The 13,747-nt window shown below is 44.8% G+C and overlaps 1 pseudogene; it reads left to right on the forward strand.

Moving 5' to 3' along the window:
- Positions 1-272: 272 nt before the first annotated feature.
- On the forward strand, positions 273-6,432 carry LOC119278700 (annotated as a pseudogene).
- The last annotated feature ends 7,315 nt before the right edge of the window (positions 6,433-13,747 follow it).

A 13,747-nucleotide genomic window follows, 5' to 3' on the forward strand; every position in this document is an offset into this window, starting at 1 on the left:
ACCGATGGGCCCAGAAATTTCGCAAAGCCCATGGCCCGATTGGCGCGCAGGCGTTTGTCCGGGCCAGCCCCCCGACTCCGATTCTCCCCGAGCAGGCGGGGGACGGCTCAAAATAGTCGATGCCCTAGCGGAACAGAAGACGCGGTACCCTAAAAAAAAACAGGAGACGGGCGGAGACGGAGGCGACCGCCGCCCCGCCGCCACTCCGACGCTCCGCCGCCCCGCCGCACCCCCGACGCTCCGCCGCCCCGAGGCACCCCCGACGCTCCGCCGTCCCGACGCACCCCCGACGCTCCGCCGCCCCGTCGCCCCTCCGACGCTCCGACGCTGCGACGCTTCGCCGCCCCGACGCACCTCCGACACTCCGCCGCCCCGACGCACCCCCGACACTCTGCCGCCCGACGCTCCGTCGCTCCGCTGCCTCCTCTACGCCAGTCCTCGTCCTGCAGGCTGTCATTCTCCCCCAGGTAAAACCCTCACCTCTTCTCCCCTTCCCTCCTCTCCTAGGGTAGGGTTTTTGCTTTGTCGGCCTCGGCATGACCACGTACCTGTGACGGTCTTCTACCGTTGATCAGGGTTATGAGGACGAAATTGAGCTATGGTTTGAGCTCTATATGGGGAGAGAGGAGTATATGCTACTGGTTTTTGCTCATCAAACTTAGGAATTGCATTCTAGGTCCCTTAGTAATGGATTTTAGGAATTGGGTTTTCATCTCTCTCTCATAAGTTCTGCCATACTCTTCCCAAAATGTATTTCCTTCATGTTGAGCTTTCAAATTGAAAGCAGATGTTATGGCTGTTTTTTTTTTTTGAATCTGAAGCTATTGTTCAGTAGTGTGCTGAATCTCTGTTTCAGTCTCAACTTTTGCTGCATGTTGATTTTCTAATCTCTGGGATGGAAGTGCTGAACTGGAAGCTCCTTTTGGTCACCACTGTCTTCAGTAGTTCACTCAAAGCCATCACAGCTGTTTGAACCGTATCAATCAGTGTCCATACTGTCCTGTTTAATATATGCTACCAAATATCCATTCTCCACTATAAACTGTATGTTTAGAATATAATAGAGATTTCTAGAATTGGGTATGGGGTAGCCGGGGCAAAGAAAGAAGAGAGACAGTAAAAAGGACAACAATTGTAACAATGCAGTACATGGGCAAGCATCACGAGCCTCTAGATCTTCATAACTACGGTTCATCTGGTCCCTGTGATAACTGAATCTCATCGACAGCTGCTGTCCTGACAGTACTTGTGTCCCACCTGCTGCTTGTTTTTACCGCCATCACCACCCCCAAGCTAGGTAGTAGCAATGGCCACACATCCATGGCTCTGTGAATGGTCAGGAAAGAGTTATGCTTGTTTATTCCTGTCCTTTGAAATGCTTATCTGTTCTGTGCCCCGAATGCCTGAATCTTGGGGAACCCTGAAGTCTCGAGTTTGTTTGTAGTCTGAATTTTAATCAGTTCACGGACAAGATTGTACATTATGCATCATCTCACATGACTGTTCTGAGTTTCTCAATGCCCGAATCTCAATCAGTTCACAGATAAGATTATACATTGTCTCGTTTCTTATTCTGTATCCTATTCCAAGTTGGTTATCTGTCCTGCTTTTGTTGTAGAAGACATGAAGATTCAGTCTTCTGGTTGCTCTTTTTGTCAGCAGTTGCTCACTTGCTCTTGGTTCTTCAAAGTTTTTTGTAATTCTGTATATTACTTTTTGTTATGTTACGTACTTTGGGATCTTGTCTCTGTTTTTTTGTGGGATGCGCTGCTGCATTGAGTGATGTGAGGCTTCTAGAAGTTCTTTACATTACATTTTATGAATGTTTTGACTGATCACTGATGTAAGGGGACCGAAAGTTCCTTTGTCACCTGCCTCCAGTTCTGAACAATTTGGTGTTTCTCCGTTGTGGTTCTGTACCTGGAGTTGGATCCATCTTTGTGTGATTTGAGGGTGGAGTTGCTCAGGTTCCTCCTTTTCTGGCAGGAATAGTTTCACATGATTCTGAATGAACCTTCTCGCATAGTTCTAGATGATCCTTGATGTCACTTCCCTATACAGATTGTTAATTGTTGATGTCCCATATGCACAGATGATGATTAGATCTAAATTAACCTTTTTGCATAATTCTTACAATGGTTAAACTGCACTACTAGAATAAGTGAGCTACCTCCTTTGCACTACAGGGTATATTGTGTGATTTTCATGTGCTAGAACTTTAGCTCGTAAAAATAAAAGCATGTCACGAGTTCATTATCTGTTATAGTTATATTTGAGTATATTTGTACTTCTATATCACTTGTACAGGGTTGATGCGCTGCGAGGGCAACCGGCTCTACCCCTTTTGATTGACGCAATCGGCACGACATCTTCCTCCTCATCATGGAAGCACATGCTCCTCCTCCACCCCCACCGTAAACATTCTCCCGTGGACTTATTATTGCCATAAATACCTCACTCTTGCACTAATTTTGGTGCGGTTGTCTTTTTCATTTGCAGAGCAAGGCTGCTGCCACAAACAGTTGGGCTTTTCACTAGCCCGGCTGTGGCATTTATTTTGCTGGTTCTCAACAAGATTTGGGATCCCGTCTGTGATTGCTATGGTTTCCTGCTTGATCCTGGCCGCCATATGACGGATTATGACCATGCCGTACAAAGGGTGGTGGCGATGAAATGTGATTTCAATCTCAGCGACCCATCCCCTTCTTCTCACCAGGGAGGCAAATGGCTGGAGCGTGTAGAGCTATTACAGAAGGACAAAGAAACGGTCTGCAGACCCATTGGAGATTATGAAGACATATACAGACAAGGTTGTTGAATTTATCAAAAATGAATCTGTAGACTCTAAACTGCTTAGAATATGGGGAATGGCAGGAGTTGGCAAGTCGGTACTCATAAGAAATATCTCTACGTGCCTCTCACAGTTTGCTGCTGATGATACTCCTTTCCAGATTCTGTTCATTGATGCTGGTTCGGACAGCTCTATCTCTAAGATTCAAAATGCACTGTTTGCCCTTCTGGGATTGGCGGTAACGCCAGATGTAACTGAATCTGTGAAGGCATTTACCATCAGTAGTTACTTGAGTGAAAACAATTTCTTGCTTCTGCTAGATGATGTTCGAGAGCCCTTTAATCTTGCAAGAGTTGGCGTCCCTGCTCCAGCCCCGGCCTCTGCTATGCGCCGCAAGGTTGTCTTCACAACAAGTACGCATGCCATATGCGCTTCTATGGGGTGTGACAGTATTATGCAGATGTCATGTCCAACTGAGGAAGATGCTACTAAGATTTTCAACTGTGCAGTGGGTACCAAGGCCTTGGAGGATTCAAGGTTCTGTGCGCTTTCTTCTGTCTTAATCAAGGAGTGTGGTCTGCTGCCAGAAGCCTTACGCAATGTTGGACTATCAATGTCCATAAAAGACGGACCTGAACAGTGGGAACTAGCTGTAAAGCTGCTGAGACAGGCCAAGTTGCATCTTGTTACTCATAAAAAGGATAACCTTTTTGAGAGGCTGCGGTGCAGTTACGATGACCTGGAAGATAAAATCAAAGAGTGCCTTGTCCTCATCTGTTCCTTGTGGAGTGAAGATGCAAATATTCCCATCGACAGCCGCATTCTAATGTGGATAGGCATGGGCTTGTTGGATGGCCTGGATGCACAGAGAGAAGGATATGCTTACATAAGAATGCTTCAGCAGCATTGTTTACTAGAGAAAGGGCAGAACACCCTCACTTCAAGTGAAGATACTCATGTTCGAATGAACCCAATGATTCGCAAGGCCATTATAAAGACATTGGATAACAGGGAAGCGAACTGGTTTCCAGATTTGCCTTGGAGACCCTCATTAACTGAGAAAACATGGCTTGTAGCTCAGCGCGTCTGGGCATCAGCAAAAGATTTTGAGATGTTTAAGAGGAAATGTTATCTGGATCAGAATAACAAAGAGAGATCCAAGTTGCTGCAGTCTAACGTGACTGTGTTGGTTAGTCGCTATGTTATAAAATTTGATCTTTGCCAATTTGATCTGCTTGTGTTTCTTGATATGGAGGGAGCCACTCTTCCAAATTTCCCTGAAGGAGTAACCAAGATGAATGCTCTAGAGTACCTCAATCTGTCATCCACGGGATTAACCTCAGTCCCTTCTTCTTTGGGAGAACTCTCAAAACTAAAGTATTTGTTTCTCCGAAGGAATCCTGAACTTAAGCATATACCGATAGGGGTGATTGCCAAGCTAAAGGAACTGAAAGTGTTAGATCTGTTTGATACTGGGTGCCTGCTCGACACATCACTAATAAATGAGGTGAAGGAGCTAGAAGTGGATCGCCTCATGGCTGGGTTCACCGTGGAAACTGAAAATGTATTGAGGGAACTGATAGAGCTCTCTGAAGTTTGCCCACTGTATATGTGCTTGTCTGGGTTTGAGACAGAAAAGGTTGATCTTCTCTACTTGCTTGCAGACTTTGATAAACTGCATGAACTCCAAATTAAGAGCTCTCATCATGTGCTTAAATTAGTGTACACGGATCTTGAGGTTCAAAGCACCCCAATGATTTTCTCATGCCTTCAGAGATTTATAATTAGTAACCTGCCGAACCTTGAATCTATTGATTTGAAACCCGAAGGGTTGAACATTAAATCAGTGAAGATATACAACTGCGACAAGTTAACAGACATAACTTGGATTCTGAACCTGGTTAATTTAGAGGAGCTAGTTGTCAAGGACTGCTGCAGGATGAGGACTCTCATTTCTGCTAGTGCGGCAGAAGAATTGGGACTGCCGAGATTGAAAAGAGTTGAGCTTCATGGTTTGCCTGAACTCCTTACCTTGTCAGAAGCAGCGCCTCTACGTTTCAAAAGCGTAATACACTGGTGTGTATTTCAATGCCGCAAATTATCTGGGTTGCCTAAGCCGCCGTCTCCGAAGGGTGTGTTACTAGACTGTGATGTAGGCATTTGGAACAAAATGTCACAAACTGGTGCGTCGGCTCAGTTCGCTGAAAGAGTACATCGTTAGAGTTTGGTAAGTTCTTTTCTGCATTTATTACTGTGTCTTTATTTCGTTTTGTGAGCTCATAAAATATCTATTTTGGTGCCAGCAGTATATGCCCTGCACTCTGCTTCTTTTTCAATATTGAGCTATAGCACCTGTGTATTACTGTTGTAGCAAAGCATTTTAATGGTAGTAAAATTACTATATAATGTTTTACTCCCTCCGTTCCTAAATATAAGTCTTTGTAGAGATTCCACTATGGACTACATACGGAGCAAAATGAGTGAATCTACACTCTAAAATGCATCTATATACATCCGTATGTTGTTCATAGTGGAATCTTTACAAAGACTTATATTTAGGAACGGAGGGAGTACTATCGTTTATCTTTCTCTCTTTCTGTGTGTGCATCTTGAAGCATGAAAAATGATACATGAAGTTGCGGTTTCATACTTTTGGGCAGCATGGATATTTTGACCCTGCAGGCCGGGTCTGCACTCTTTAGGTGCACCCTTTTGAGGCCAGTTGCCTGGTACTGTTAGAAAGTTTTACCTCATCACTCATCTAGTGTTTCTGAAGGAAATTTCCACTAAAAAAATTTCTGCGTGTGTAGATTGTGTCTACCTCTGACTGGCTGGTCCTCAAGAGAGAATTAGTTTTAGGCATAATGGTTGGGTTGTCATATATGGTGTAAATAACTTCATTACTGATACAAGTTTGTAGAAAATCTCAAATTGATTCCTTCATTAAGAGAATATATCCCTGAATAATAATGCATGTTTTGGTTGCCATTTGGTACAATGGGCTTGAAGGTACTCACTATATCATCTGCTCCAGTTACGTGGAGACGAAGCTGTGCGTTTTCATAGTTGCAGTTTTGGCTGGTTCCATTTTTGGTGATGATAGTTGACACATGCAAATGCTTGATTCTTCAGAGAGATCATTGAGATGTACTTACTTTACTTCCATTATTATTTGTTTCTGCCAGTTGGAATTCCGTCTTCCCATTTGTACCTGGATATATATTGGCAGTACATGTATGACTCTAGGTTTCGGTAGCATTTTCCATGATGGTGCCGAAATAATGTCTTCATTTTTTGTGCAATTGCAGCTTGTGGAAAGTTTGAGGATGCCAATGGAATGAGGTTAATGTGAAGACCCTTGTTGCAGTCTGTGTTCCAGAATGGTAGCAGAAGTGTTCCAAAATGGTAGCAGAAAGATTTTGTTTCTATACAATTGACAGTGAAGGAATTTTGCAAAACATTCAATGCTTGCTTGTATTGTTTGATGATGTGCCGAACCCTACGGTCTCTATCTTGACACGCTGAGATATCATGCACGTGTCTCTTGTTAACTTGTAATAGAGCACAAATCGTAGTTATGGTGGAATCATCCTGGTGGATTTGCTCTTGACCTGGAGATGGGTTGTTTATGTTTCGAAATATGTTCTCTTGTCTGGAATATTGCCTTTTCTGCTATTGTGAAACTGCTGGATACATTTCTTTGTTTTTGTGGGTGATTGCATTTGTTTTCCCGTGAAGTTTCATATTTGATGATTAGGCAGGTAGCATAGCTTTTGCAAATGTGATTCGTGACATGTTATTTTTCGCTACATAATGAAAACTGGGGTGCGGGCGTGACTAGCTCTGCCCAGAACAGCAAAGGAACATCAGGCAGAAGAAGATCAGTTAGAATGAGAAGATCAGTTAGAAGAGCTGAAACTAACGGTGCGGGCGTGAGTTGGGCAAGGAGGAGGTGATGTCCTTTGTCCACAAGGTACTTCCTCCATTCCAAAATAGACGACTCGACTTTGTACTAACTCTAGAGGGAGTAGCTCAGAAGACTCAACTCATTCACCTCTAGGATGTGGATTCGGCCCAGTTGTTCGTCATCTAATTTCCGTTCGGTGATTCGCAAAAGATTTTTCACGATTTTGTGCAGAAACTTTAGTTCAGATCAGAGTTAGAAGGGTGCTTTGCTCTTGTCGAGATCTAAGTCCTTCTTCATCATCATCACAGCTTAAAAGTATCTCGAGTGAGAAACCGTGTGGCCGGGTGAAGTAAAACTGACACAAGTGACCTGTGTGTCTGAGGCGACGCGTGGGCTAGTTGAATATACTGAAACTCCGCTGTGTCTGGCACCATGCGTAGCTCGTTTTCTCCCTTGTCTTCTTCATCCAGATACGCTCATGCTCCACCACCGTTTCAGTTTAATTTTGGTTCGTGATCCCGAAAAGATTTTTGCACGATTTTGCGCCAAAACTTTAGTTTAGGTATATTTACAAGTGGTGCCGGGGGTGTCAAGACACAACTGGCCTGTGTGTCTGACAGTCTGAGGCGACGCGTGGCGGCACCATGCGTAACTCGTTTCTCCCATGTACTCCCTCCGGTCCTTTTTACTCTGCATATTAGGTTTGTCTGAAGTCAATCTCATCCAATTTTGACCAAGTTTATATAAAAAATTATAGACATTCACATAACAACACCAATATCATTAGATTCATCTTGAAATATATTTTCATATTATATTTATTAAATATTATAGATGCTAATAATTTTTAATATAAATTTGGTCAAACTTAGCAAAGTTTGACTTTTGGCAAAACCAATGTGCAGAGTAAAAAGGACCGGAGGGAGTATCTTCATTCTGCAATCATTCCTGGTGCCGCGACCGCGAGCATGAGTGCTCTCCGTCCCCACAAGGCATCCCAGAAGAATCAACTTGTTCACCTCTTGGATGTGGGCTCCGGCCCGGTTGTTCAAGATTCATTTTAAATTTGGTTGGTGATTCCCACAAGTCTTTTCCACGATTTTAAACCAGAAACCCTACTTTAAGTAGAGTGAAAAGTGTGCTCGATCAGGTTGAATTTGAAATTTTGAAATTCTTCATAGTGAAAGTTTACAAGTATCTTAATTCAGAAGCCGTGTAAAAGCTGACGCCGCGCGTCAGACACAAGTGGGCCCGTGTTGTCTGAGCCGATGCGTGTATCACTGAAACTGAAACTGACGCATGGGAGCAGACATCAAATCCTTTTGTGTCTGACGACTCGCGTACCTTCTTCCTCTGCTTATCTTGAGTCAGATACACCTTTTTCCACTTCCTATATCTCCTTCCAGGGTTTTTGGTTCTGTTGTAGAGGATTTCACCTTTACCTCCACGATGCACAACTATTCAGCCAATGCTTCAGTTCTCTGTAGATTTCAGAGAATGTCCAAGGAAGAAGGGCAGTCCTCTAAGAGCAAGTCATGGCAGCCCAAGCACCAGTTCAAGGTACACTAATCAGATACAGTCCCAAGGGAGGCAGATTCAGTTTGAACATATCAATGATTCCAAGCTCCATGACGCACAAGCTCAGGTTGTCCTTGAACTTGAAGATTGAACTCCCGACAACACATAGCACATCTGCCACCAAGATATTAAGAGATGCTTCAACTTCTTGTAGAATTCATTTGTGAACCCATCGGTTATTCGGCGATCCGTTGATTGCAGAGACAATCTCCTCTCCCAAAAGAGAAAGCTTCTCCCAAAACGCTCAGACGAACCGGCCGGATTGTATAATTGGGGACTAGGATTTAACGTTGGCAGGGATAAACTGTGCTGCGGTGCCCAAACATGCTGGTAAAGTAGGTCGTGGCACCATCAGGCTGATCAACTGCAGCTTGTTTTTGTCCTTGTCGTAATGCTCGACCCCATCAGCTACCAAGACCTTGATTTTATTTTTCCGAGCATGACAGTTTGTCTGTTGCGTGAAAGTTGTCATCCCCAGAGACACACCATGACAGCTTAGCTCTTCTTCTCCAAGCAGCACTTTGCCAAAGAATGGGTTGCTGAGATTTTTTATTCGCGTGCTCTCGCAAAGAACGTTTCAGAGCAGTTAACCGCCTGCATTCTTCCACCACATATCCAGATAATTAACCACGTGTTTGTTCCTTCTTCAGTAGTTCCTGCAAGCCAGGCAGCCAGTGATTCTCGAACCGGAAGATCCTGCTCCTCGGAGTGTCCTTGTTCAAGTCTACGACAACAGGAGTGTGATCAGAATCAGATGTTACATCAGGGATGGTCCAGTTTCCAGGCAGCACTGCATTGACCAGGATACGACGATCCAGCTTGATAGAGGGTGGGCTCAGTACGCTTATTAATTAGACCAGGTGAAGCTCCTGTTGGTGATCTCAATATCATCTTTTTTTCGACAAAGGGTGGATTTTATTGACTCAATATGAAGCATCAAGAGGATACAAACACAATGAGTACACACCCGGCCTCTGCAGCATAGCTAGGATGCACACAGCCAATACCAACACACACACGCAAAAACACGTCGGCTAATAGCAAAGTCATCTAAAGCATATTGTTTGATCCATTCATTGAAATCCTCCATGACTGTCCGGTTGATTGATTCGCCCTCTTGATTTTTCATACTCATGCCGATACATGCTGAAATCCCCCACTAGCTTAGCATCCAAGGACCATTGACTGCATTGGCCTGAAAGAACAAGAACTCTCCCCCTTCAAAAGAATCACAAGGCGCAGCGCATATATAAACGGTTGCGAGTATAGCCGAGCCATTGTTGCTGGTAGAGGAAAACTGCACAGCACAGTGATTTATGAAGAGAATGCCTGGGCTAACTCTCCCACCGGCCATACGCAGCGCAGGCATATGATTTATGATGTATGAACGGAGACTGGCGTCTTTATTGATATATCACCACCCACGGTTGCGCCGTGCAAGGGTCGATCAGTACAGCAGCAGAGGACGACAGGGAGGGGAGTCAGTACAACAGCAGATTCATCAACTAGACATGCAAGGCTTGCATGTAGCCAAACATGGATGTGCCCACGAGCATCCGTGGCGAAGCGGCTGCGCCAGGGAGCAGCGTCGTCGCGGCAGGCCTTCATTGTGGCGTCCGACGACTCTCGCCGGAATACGACGGCCCAAACATCAAGTCTCAATTAATAGCGGCCCCGCACTCAGGAGTCAGGAGTCAGGACCCAGCTCAGCTCCACGATGCACTTCTTCAGCAGGTTGTCGCGGCTCGCGGGTGTGTATCCTTCCTGCCCAACGTGAGTAGCCAGGAGAAGGCCGCCTCCACATCAGCTTGTAGGCCGCCGCTGGAGTCAAACCTCCCCTTCCCTTTCTGGCACAGCAACAGGGTCCGGAGGTCGACGGAAGCCGCATCACCGCCCTGTCCGATGAGAGGGATCAAGAGTAGGCGTTCCCGGGCAGCCGTGGCAGAAAGCCGCGGGATGAGGACCGCGTCGAGGGCCTCGAGGCCGAGCCCAGACCGACGCCTCCGGGCTCGTGGCATGGGTAGCCAGCGCGGGGAAGGCGCAGCGGATGGGCCCGTAGGGGAGCCAGTGGTCTTCCAATTCCAAGAACGGAAAAGGTCCATTTTAAACCTTAAATTCGTAGATGTCCGGCGAATCAAACCCTGAAGTCGAAATCCCTGTCATTCGGACCCCAAACTAACAAATCCCAGTCCAAATCAAACCTTAGTGTCGTTTTTCAAACGGGGATAGCCGACGTGGCAATGGGGTGGCCGGGATGGGTCGTTCGGCGCGCGCCTGAGGCGATATTAGTGGGCCGGCCCAGTTCGGCCCGTCATTTCGCTTCGTTCTCTCCGCGTCCCCCTGCATTCCTCCTTCTCTGGCGACGGCAATGGCGACCGGCGGTTGATCGCCACCTCTGCGACGATCATGACGACGCGACGGCGCGTCGAAGAAGAAGGTAATGTCCTGGATGCCCTCCTCCCTTGTTATTCATAGGTTGCAGTGGTTGCGGCATTAGGGTTAGGGTTTCCGTGGCAAATTTGGGGCAAATTTGGGGACGATTTGGGTGACGCAAAAAGATTGATTTTTTTGTGTGAAGGGAATATGTTGTTATGCTTTATTTTGATCGCGGTGTATGTTTTTTCAGTGAAATCAAATCATGGACCCAAGTTAGATTTTGAACGTTCGGTTTCATATTAGAGGGAAGTTCATCCGCATTGGTCCAAATTTGGACTATGTTGGGGGAGATCAAGCAATGTCAGAGATTGAGAGGGATAATTTGTCTCTGCAGGAAGTGAAAGGCTATTTAAAAGATCATACTCAGTTGATGGAATAGATGAAGTTCTATTTTCTGCTTCCTGGAAAAGAGCTTATCAATGGCTTGGTGTTCCTTAATGATGACAGTTGGTGTGTGAAGATGGCTGAGTACATTTGTGTTGGAGGAGTTGCTGATGTGTATGTGGAGTATCATGGAGAGGAAGATAGCAATGACAGCAGTAGTGGGAGTGATTTTGAGGATGAAATCATGGAACAGAGTGATGATGATGAACTAGATGCAGTTATAACTGCTGAAGAACCAGATGCAGTTATAACTGCTGAAGAACCAGATGCAGTTATAACTGCTGATGAACCAGATGCAATAACTGGTGTTGAACCTGTAGAGTCTGACACTGATGTGCTCATACCTGATGAAATTGGTGTGATCACTCAAAGAATTTGCAGCCCTTTGAAGCAGAGAAGAAGCAATGCCAGAGAAGTAGATGTGGATGAAATGGCAGACATGGAAGGAGGTTTTTCTCAAGTTTTGGATCCAAGTCAACCTGCATCAGCCTGTGCTTCTGAACCTCATGCTTCAGGGCATGTCAATAACCAAATGGTGACAGATGCAAATGTTGATGGTGGCGATCAAAATTCAGACTCAGACAGTGACACTGAATACATTGGACATACTGATGATAGTGGGGAGGATTCAGAAGTTGTGGAGCTCAGGAGACATGCTAGGAAATTTAAGAAAATGATGAGGGACTCCAAGAGCTGGATAGGTAGGGATGCTACAGGGCCAGTGCCAATTGAATTGATTGCCAACATGGAGGAGCAAATTGAAAGAGAAGAAATGGATTGGAAATATGATTCATCCGATGAGGACTACAACTATGATGAAGATTCAGATGGTCATATAAGGAAGAGGAAGAATACATTCCCAAGATACAACCCTGAAAGTGAAGTACCACATTTTGCTTTGACCATGGTTTTTAGAAGCAAGAATCAGCTGTGCAAAGCTTTGAGAAGATATGGACTAGTAACAAAGAGGAGCATCAAGTTCATGAAATCTGAGTGTGACAGAGTAAGGGCAAAGTGTGGATGGCCTGGCTGCCCATGGCTGATATATGCAGCCAAGAGATCAATGACTTCAAGATTCCAAGTCATAACATATAATGATGATCACCAATGTGCACAGAAGAGATGCAACAAGTTGGTTACTGCAAAGGTGATTGCATAGAGGTATGAGCACTTCATATTGGCAAATCCTATGTGGAAAATTGAGAGCATGAAAGCAACTATTTTGCAAGATATGTTTGCTGATGTCTCCACTTCAAAGTGCAAGCATGCAAAAAGAATTTTCACGGACAAATTATTGTGTGGAATGAACAATGAATACACTAGAGTGTTTGACTACCAACTTGAGCTGCTAAGGAGCAACCCTGGAAGCACATTTGCTATTTGCATGGATCCAACCAACATGGAGGGAAGTGTATTCCAGAGCTTCTATGTGTGCTTTAATGCAATGAAGCAAGGATTCAAGGTTGGTTGCAGAAAAGTAATAGGCCTTGATGATTGTTTCTTCAAAGGTGCAGTGAAGGGTGAGCTATTGTGTGCCATAGGTAGAGATGCAAATAATCAGATGTATCCACTAGCCTGTGCTGTAGTTGAGAATGAAACTAGTATCACATGGAAGTGGTTTGTTGGGCTGCTCATTAAGGACTTGGAAATAAACAATAATGGAGTTGGCTGGGTTATTATTTCTGATCAGCAGAAGGGTTTGATAAATGCAGTGAATGATTACCTTCCCGCTGCAGAGCATAGGATCTATGCTAGGCACATTTATGCTATTGGAGGAAGAAACATAGAGATCATGAGTGGCAAAAGAAATTCTGGGCAGTTGCTAAGGCTTCCAACAGGCAAGATTTCAACTATTATAAGGCCAAGCTTGCACAAGTCACTCCTGAATGGGCTAAAGACATTATGAGGACTGAGCCAGTGCACTGGGCAAGGGCTTTTTCCCACTTGGTTCAAATTGTGAGTCAGTTGACAACAACCTTTGTGAGTCATTCAACCATGCTATAGTTGATGCTAGGTTTTATCCTATTATTTCTATGAATGAAAAAAATTAGGAAGAAAGTACTTGTGAGAATTCAGGAACAAAGAGCGAAAGGTGCCAACTTTAGAGGAAAAATATGCCCTGCTATTTTTAAGAAGCTCAAGAAAATTATTGCTAGAACACAATATCTTGAAGTGCTCCGGAATGGAGAAAATGGGTTTGAAGTGAAGCAAGTGAATGGAAGAGGAAGGGAGTACACTGTGGACCTGGAAAAATGGACATGCTCTTGTGGGTACTTCCAGCTGGCAGGGCTTCCTTGCCACCATGCAATTAGTGCCATCTACAAGTGCAACAAAAATATTGATTTTATTGCTCCTTGCTACTTTGTTGAAGTGTTCAACAAAATCTATGAGCATTGCTTGCAGCCAGTGGAGGGTGAAGAGATGTGGCCAGTGTCACCTAATCCTAGGCCAGTGCCTCCTGAATATGTTAGGTTTCCAGGAAAAGAGAAGAAAAAAGGAAGGCCTAAAAACAATGACAGGAGAAGAGAAGAAACTGAGCAACCTAAGGGGAAGAAAATGAGCAATCATGGCACAATTATCAAATGCTCATTGTGTGGTAACCCTGGACACAACAAATCAGGATGTAAACAGAATCCAGAGAGACGCAAGAA

The sequence above is a fragment of the Triticum dicoccoides genome, chromosome 3B (assembly GCF_002162155.2).
Source record: "Triticum dicoccoides isolate Atlit2015 ecotype Zavitan chromosome 3B, WEW_v2.0, whole genome shotgun sequence".
Classification (NCBI taxonomy): Eukaryota; Viridiplantae; Streptophyta; class Magnoliopsida; order Poales; family Poaceae; genus Triticum; species Triticum dicoccoides.